Source organism: Diachasma alloeum, unplaced genomic scaffold (genome assembly GCF_001412515.2).
Source record: "Diachasma alloeum isolate Michigan unplaced genomic scaffold, Dall2.0 Dall_scaffold_00295, whole genome shotgun sequence".
Taxonomy (NCBI): Eukaryota; Metazoa; Arthropoda; class Insecta; order Hymenoptera; family Braconidae; genus Diachasma; species Diachasma alloeum.
Genome location: NW_021680434.1, coordinates 651,896 through 661,184, shown reverse-complemented (window position 1 = coordinate 661,184; position 9,289 = coordinate 651,896).

Below are 9,289 nucleotides of genomic sequence, written 5' to 3'. Positions count from 1 at the left end.
CGTACCCATTTGATCCCATGCTTTCTCGAGGTTCGTCACGCGAAATAGAGGATTTTCCGCATTTATTTTCTCGATGTCTAGTTCCGGTTGCGGGTTTGAAATTTCGTCGGATGGATGAATACATATTTCTCCAATGATGGAGGGAAAGAAAAAATTTTTTTTGAATCTTTTTTCAAATTCACTTGGTACCCTTAAGGTCATTAGACCCTCATGATCACTTCGTTCGTCCCTCCCGTTTGACCCTGAACACCGTTTAATCCTTATAACAACTCTCTTCCCGTTGAAAAATGACCGGCCCGAGTGGAAATTCAAATTAGGATAGAATAAGAGGTTGACCAGTGAAAACTGATTTTGATCAATTTTGGATCAGAAATGTAACGCTTGTTTGGGTCCATGCCCGGTCAAAATTCTAGGATTCGATCTTCCTGAACAGCACCGGATCCGATACGGATCTAGTCGAGATTTGACTGATCAGAATAGGATCACAATCCACTCCGCCGCAATGAATACAGATACTCCATTCAGAATCTCATCAGATCCTGATCCGAAAGTCTAATCAATAAATTCTGACCAGTATTGAACCTAAAACTAATGTAGATCCAAGCGAACTGAGTGAAATTTCCACTCGGGGGGGTCATAGGTATCTTATAGGAAGCCCACGGAACATTCGGGAGGCGATAAAAGTGCCGAGAGTGGGGGTAGGTCTCGAGCGCTCGGAGTGCGAGGTATCTTATAGAGCGGTATCTTATACGAAGCCTCTACTGTATTTCATGTGAATAAAAACGCGAATAAAGATCCAGCGTAAGTACAAATAAAAACCTCGTGACGAGCTATTTAAATAACCCCATTCATTCAATTTAAATAAAGTTTATTGAATTCAATTAAACTATTTCTCTACGCTAGTTGCACCTCCCTCCCCCCCAGTGATGCACAGCAATAGCATTGCCGCAATGATTTCTTCCACGGTATAATGTTTACGGCAGGACGGACGGCAGTCGGGAGGGGACCGAGAGTCTTTACCCAGCACGAAGCTGCCTAGTGGGGGCAAGACAGCTCGACGCTTGAGTAGTGGGAATCGTTGATGCGTTTGCTCGACGATAAGCGACAGGTATAGTCACACGCGCTGGCGATATCACTGGAAAATTCCATCGCATCGGTCGTCACGCGCTTCACTCCGAAAAATAAAATATTTTTTTAACACCACGATCGAGCGCGAATATTAATAATCGTGACATTTCGTCCGACTGGAGTGATTCGGATTCAGAAAATTTATGGCGATAGGTTTTTGCGGCAATAGCTGTTCGTTTTGGGAGATTTAATGCGGCTGGGTGAAGGGGACGTGACATAACGCATGTGCGTTTTTATGGAATTATTGCGGAGTGGGTTTGGGGATAATTGGGGGATGAGGACATCTGGGGGATTTTGCAATGGAAGCGTTTAAGGTTCAAATTTAAGGGGTTTCGTGTAAAAAGTCAAAATAATGAAAAATAATTGGAAAGTTCAGGGGAGAAATGGCGGAGTGTGCTCCATCATTGAGAATTCTTGCGGATTTTTTTCAGATCTCAGTCTCGAGAAAATAATAATGAAATTTGGGTCTTTTGTGAGCCCTCTAGGTATAACCTCCGAGGTTACCCCACTCTCATTTAGGGAAATTTCCATGGCACCCAAAAGAATAATGAACTATTGAGGAAAAACTAGTGGCCGATAAATCAAATTTTTCTTGAGAACACGTATAAGTTTCAGATTTCTTTCAGATTTCATGAGAAAGTTATTTGAACAAATGATTCGGAAAATTATGAGTTTCGGGGCAATTACGCCCTCACGCGCAGGCGCGTGATTCGAGTGTCAGTGAGCATCATGGGAAAGGTATGGGTTGGACCATGGAACTGAGAGAGAGAAAACACTCGACAGGTTTACCAACTCGAGACGCATTTTACTATTATTTCAATAATTAGAAAAACATCCAATGAAAATTATTTGACACCCGTAGGTGATGAGAAAAAAATCAATCAATCTGATAAACAAAATCAATATTCCAAAAATGTTCAAACGCACACTTAAATAGTGACTTGAAAATTGGGAATTTCCGTACTCAGCAGTTGAATCAGGGCTCGAGAACAATAAGACTCCTCTTCCGTTTCACACCCTGGTGATCTACACACGAAACCCCGCGCATTTCTATTATTTCTAGTTGAGAATAAAATTGTGTTGGTGGTCAAACGACCTTCAAGGATGTTTAGAGTTCAGGCTCAAATGATCTTGAAGGTCAAACGTCTTAACGACGTGTGGAGTCAAGGGTGTGATTAATCTTTTTAATCGCTCTGCCCAGACCATTTGACCCTCAACTTCAAATGAGGGTCGTTTGTCCCTCAAAACCATTTGACCTTCAACTAAACCAAAAAAAAAAAAAAGTTGCCTGAATTGTGCTGAACCTTCATTTTTCCTATTATTTCATTTTGCCCCGCATAATTCTATTGATTTGACATTCTCATTTCAATCTTCATCAGGATAATTACGTAATTAACGAAATGACAACAGTCATTTCAAATTAATTATTACTTACCACTCCAAAACATAGCAAAACTTATTGAATTACGCAATTAATTAAATTCAATTGTTGACTAAACTCTTCATCAACGAATTGTTTTTCCCTAGCAAAGCAATAAATTCAGCAAAAATAATTATTCAACTCCATAAAACTCGGGTTTATGAAAACTACATAATCACAAGACTCGTTAAAATTTCTCTAATAAATATCTAATCGATAACGGAAAGTTGTTTAGCACTAAATTATTGATAAGACATTCCACTTAATGCATTTGTCTATTAACTCAATAGATGAACGATAGTGTAATGCACGAGTCACGACTTGCGGCCAGGATAGTAAGGAGGATTGCCCTTCGGAGAAAGGGAAAGTCTCGGTTGGTGGAGAGGTGAAAGTCTCATACGCGTCTCGCAACGGACGCACTCAGCGTCTGAGCATTACCATCACCGATCAAACTCTTGGAGGCTGATACGATGGATGGGATTACGTCTGCGAGGGACCGCTTGCCCGTCTATAATTGTCAACGCACTTCCGCAGTGCGCCTTCACCATTTCATTCGATTCGTTTTTTTTCGCTCCGCTATGAGAGTGTCGAGCTGTTGACCTTTTGCCGCGGGATATTAGTTAATTATTATTATTTAGAATAATTAGCATCGGTTTAGTGCCACATTAAAATGATAAGGGAATATTTTTGTTGCTTTTTTAGAATGTTTTACTTTTTTCTGCGAATAAAATATTTAATTTGAAATACTTCTATTTATTTCAGTAGTTTTTTTGTTGCACTGTTGCTAATAAAATTAAATTTCAAGGACAATTCAGTAGTTGTTTTTATGTATGGGACATTAAATGAAAAAATCGCGGAATTTTTTATTTAATTTTACATTTTTTAATCATTAATTTTTCATTAATGCGAATTCAAAATTTTTGTCAATTTTTTTTTCGTTTCGCGGTGAGAGTGTCGAGCTGTTGACCTTTTCGCTCCGGGATATTAGTTAATTATTATTAGTTGGAATAATTAGTATCGGTTTAGTGGCACATTAAAATGATAAGGGAATATTTTTGTTGCTTTTTTAGAATGTTTTACTTTTTTCTGCGAATAAAATATTTAATTTGAAATATTTCTATTTATTTCAATAGTTTTTTTGTTGCACTGTTGCCAATTAAATTAAATTTCAAGGACAGTTTAGTAGTTGTTTTTATGTATGGGACATTAAATGAAAAAATCGCGAAATTTTTTCAGGGAGGGGTGGAGGGAGGGGTTCTGCATGTTTCTGTCAATCGGAAGACAGGGGAATCGCAGAGGAAAGTTGTACGCAGAATCGAGGGCCTCTGGCTCCCAATAAAAACGTGTCTTCTCGTAGGGGAGCTGGGATTTTATGGGGAGGGTCGGCTTTTTCGGGACAACCTATCGGATTCATCCCAAGGGGGTTGTGAACTCCACCTATTTTTGATTCTGTGCAGATGGTTTACGACAAGATATTGCCCATGTTTTTTTCTAAAGAGAGGATACCAATTTTCATGGAATTACTGTTATGAAATTCCCAGTTTCCCTTTATTTTCCCATGAAATTTTCAATTTTCAATAACAAAATTCCCTGAAATTTCAGTAAAACTAAAATGTCTGAGTTATTTATTGTTAATTTATGAGCTTGCATAAATTTTCCATGAATCTTCGAGTTTCTTAATTGGATTCCCAACTTTTTCAACCTGCCAAAAAGTCATGTATACCTAATTAATTCATCCTCATTCACTCATCCCAACATGCGGCATAATTAAAAACAGATAATAATCGTTTACAATTCACAAAATGTAAAAAATGCATGCAAAAAAAAAATCATTGAATAATCCCACAATTTCCCCTCACGACCGAAGGAAAAAACCAAGATACATCAGCTCCCCCACTCAAACACTTACGCAACCACAATTTATTATTTATTCGAAATTACCCACGAAATGTGAAAGTCCCCGAGGTGTCGGTGTTGAAGTGTTTCAACGTGTCGAACGTCAGAGTTTGAGTTTACTCGATGAATTAAAAAAAACGGGTGTTGCAAAGCAGGTGTCATTGCAAAAGTTACAATAAACACTTCACGTGGATTACTTCAACCAGAGAGAACAACCAACAAGTTCTCAAACAAGTCCTGTTTGGACCAAAAATCGGTAAAATTTACCAACCGTTCTAGAATTTTCTTTGTTGTCTACATAAAAATTACTGAACTGGAAGTGTAAAACTTATTATGCGTCAGGATGAAATTTTTCTAACGTAGAATAAAATTTGATCATCACATGTTAATTTTTACTAAATTTCGGGCTAGAAATGAGGAAACGATGATTCATGCTACACTTTTATAGAACGGTAGGATAATTTTTGTCAAAAATGTCTCTCCGTGTAGAGTTCAAAACCAGAGTTATAACAACATTGTCTTTTCTTTTTTCTTTTGTCATGTATAATATTTTTCCCCTCAGCGCAAAATAATTTCCGTGCTCAGAGTAGTTAAAAGACAGATAAAATAGTGATAAAAGGAGAATAAAAATCATGAATCAATCACAATTACCGTCTGATTAAAAATTTTTCCAGAAGATCAAACAAATTAATGCCTAAAATTTGAAATTAAAATAACTGTTTCATAATTTTTACGTCTCATTCGACCTCTCCGAAGATTAATCTTCCCAAATTATCTTGTTTGCTCAATTTTAATCATGTTTCAATCACCAATCCCAATGATCGACAATAATCGATAAAAAATTGCCAGATTATTCGAGTCTCATATCGATAGCCGATTGCATAAATATTCCAACGACGAGTGCTGAAAAAGGTGATGAATTATTCCAGCAACTTTTTCATTAAAAAAAATAACTCGTTCATGCTCTCTGTACTTGTATTTAATCCAGCAAAGCACTCGTATATCTGTGGTATCGAATCTTTTTCCCCTTGACCTTTGATATTCCTGGACGGACAAAATTATTTGGTGAATTTCAACAACTAGTTGTTAACTTTCATCAACTAGCTTCTTTCATTAAGAGGAGACTACGATGAGTTTTAAAAATCGCGGGCTATTGGAATGCGATTTCTCATACATTGAAGATCGATTATATATTTCCAAAAATGAATAATTAATGCAAAAAATTGATTGTTTATTGTTCGTTTGTTCCGCAGGCGCCTAAAATATTAGAAATAGTCCAGGGCCTCCAATTTTTAAGCTACAGAAAGTTCTTTTTTTTTAATTTTTGAAAAAATAAGTACAATAACAATTACGTGGTAATTTATTTTAATTCAACTCCTACACAGCTAATTTCGTTATTTTTTAAATAAAAAATTGCACCATTCATGCAATTCATGTAATTCATTCCATAAAATGCCCGAAATTTTTTTTTGAAAGAATCGAGAATATATTTTAAATATTTTAAGGATAATTTAAGACGACATTGGCTGTCTCGGAGTTGAATTTCAAAAACCCAATTCGTAATTATTATTGTACAAATAAAAAAAATATTCTTCGCCATTCTTTAAATAAAAACGACAAGAATAATCACGACCCAAACTCGACATAAACAATTAGCATTCCCAGGAGCGTAACTAAACCCACGATTTAGTTACGATTTTTTTTTGTCACCCAGTGTTTCACAGTAACACGTTCTTATACGAATTGTAATTTATAATGAAATGTAAAATGAGGATCACAGATGTTTCAATTAAATATCATACCGATAACGTGATACTTGTATGAGTTTATTTCTTTTATCACTCACTGCTATCTAATCGTCATACGCCGATTTCAGGTGATAACGTAACTCCGTCTTAGGTGCGAGACTTGTGATACTGTTACAACGCGAGACATTTCTTGGAAATCAGTTATTTTAGAATGGAAAAAAATTATAAAAATCGGATCCATGAGGAAGGCAATTACTCGCTGAATCATAACCTCTTGAAATACATTTTACAACTCGCAGCGTAAAATTTTCTTTTGTATAAATAATCACGGATATTTATTCCACAGACCAATTAAATTTCGAAATTTCCTGAAGGAAACTATGCAACTCAGAAAACATTTCCAAACTCAAGGATCTCAAGAGCATTGATTGAAGCTTTGTATCTCACAGGAGATGACAAAAACGAAGTATCTCAGAGAATTTAATTTTTATTTTAATTCCTCGGATAGAGCTACTGCGGATATTTTCATATACTTTTTTGTTAACTTCCCGACCCGAAGGGAGGAAGAAATTGTAATGAAGCTGAAAATCAATTGTGGAAAATTCATGATTTCTCTGCGTTTCATGACACCCAGAAACTCTCCCGACACTTTNTTTTTTTTTTTTTTTTTTTTTTTTTTTTTTTTTTTTTTTTTTTTTTTTTTTTTTAAAGGTCCTGTGGAGAAATGTCCCTAGCCGTACGATAGTGGACAGTAGATTTGGTGGCTACTGTATGTGTGTGGGTATGTATGTGACCAAAATTTTGCGCTACAATTTATCTCGAACAAACGATGCGATTCACTTTTTCTCCTTTTTCTCCTCTAGTCATCCCCTTTGCCCCCAACTCAACGTCGGGATGTCTGGATGACACATGCAGAATTCAAAATGGCGATTGTACGTGTGAATGCATCCTCAAGTGTCCCGCAGATGTGCACGACTAATGCGCAAAGTATTGTACATAAACATAAATTAGAAAAAAATAAAAAAATAAAGTTAAACAGAAAGACACTAATTCGGCTTTTGAACGCAAAGTAAAATATTCTTGAAAAGAAAATATTGTTTTCTTATTTCAATAATGAATGTTCCATTTTCGAACCCAGAATAATTTATTTTTCAGGAAATCCAAGTAGTTTTGGTAATTTTTTCTGGCGGAAATCGACCATTTGTAGAAAAACTTTGTTACATACGTAAAAATGGGAAAGATTGCTAGATCGATATAAAACAAAAAATCCCAAACTTGAATTTGAACGATTGCAAAGCCTCCATTCGCCAGCAAAAATAAAAAATTCCGAAATTTTCTTCAAAATTCTGGTCATAAAAAGATTGCAAAATGTCGAAGCGAATTTAACAATATTAATTTGCCCGGTAGTATTCATATAACTATTTCGTGACTAGAGACTTTGAGATTCAAGGGTAATGCCCCCCTTCCCCCTTAAGAACAGCTCTCAAGGTTTTTAGTGACACCGGAAGCGATAATGGCAAGGATAACTGGAGGCCTCGTCGAGACTCCGTTGAACTCGTTATCACATGGATCCTCTTACGTTTAGTGTTGCCTACTTGAGTTTCGACCATTCAGAGTATTTAGTCCCCCATCTTCAGCACTGGCGCCCATTTTTATCGTTGAATAATGAAAAAGATAAACTCTGGATGGAAAAACTTTCAGACAAAATATTCAGCATCAAAATAAAAGCGTGAGAGCATCGAGAAATTGAGAAAAATCATTCCAGATAAATCAATCGATTTTTTTCATAATTGATTATTCCTTAAATAATTAATTTTCATATGGTATGGATAAATAAAAGAGTTCATTGGATGACAAATGATCGAGGAAATGTTGAAATTAAATTAAATAATTGATTCACACTTAATAAATCCTTTACTGAAATCAATAAAATAGACAATTCATCTGATTTGTTTGATTAAAATAAAGGATTATTTCATGTTGGTAGATACTTTCCCCTTGCCATTTAACCAATTATTTAATTTCTAAATAATGAAGTCTCTATCTAGATCAAGGAAACAGTAATTTATAAAAAAAAAATATACATTTAATGTTAATGAGTATTGAGTATGCAGATAAAAATTGAGTTCAAGTTCGAACAAACCAGAGTATATGGTTATTGCTGTAGTAAATTTATTGGTTAAAGATGTAAATCGTTTTATATAATATGTCTCCAAGATATAGGGTTATTTAAATAGGTTTATTTAAATAAACCTATTTATTTTATTCATAGAGAGTTTATTATAATCGAATAAACAATCCATTTGATTCATTTGATGGAAATAAGGGGTTATTCTATTTTGATAGATTTTTTTCTTTGTCTAATCAATTATTTCTCTTCTAACTAATAAATTGAGGGAAAGTTTCCAACGTTGGTGCAATGTCGGCTGCCGACGTTGAGACAATGTTGATTGCCAACGTTGGTACGATGTTGACTGCCAATGTTGGTTACCGTCGTTGGGGCAATATTGGTTGCCGACGGTGGGTCAACGTTGGTTGCCAACGTAGGGCCAATGTCGGCTGCCGACGCTGGGACAATGTCGGTTGCCGACGTTGGCACGATATTGACTGCCAATGTTGGGACTATGTCGGCTGCCAACATTAATATAATGTTGGCTACCGACGTTGGGGTGATGTTGGTTGCCAACGTTGGGGCAATGTCGGCTGCTGACGTTGGCACAATGTCGGCTGCCAACGTTGAGGTAATGTGGAATTCAATAAATCATTGAATTCAATTTAAAATACATTACCACAGAAATTTCATACAAAAGCAAATTGCTAATTGACTAGCAAAAATATATCAACTATGTTGTGAGGAAAACAATTTTCCACTTGTTTTTCTGAAGGAGATCCGCAGTAATATTCATTAGGACAGATGAAAGAATTGAGTAGCCAAGAGAGTCCACCCGATGGCCAGTACTGATTTCCCTATAAATCGCCATGTGGAATAATTTGTCGGGCCGTTAGAAACCGGACGGATTCGAATTACAACTACGGCTGGGCCAAGTTTTATCGAGCAAGACGAGCCCCCTCTACTGCCCTCCCCCCCCCCCCCCCC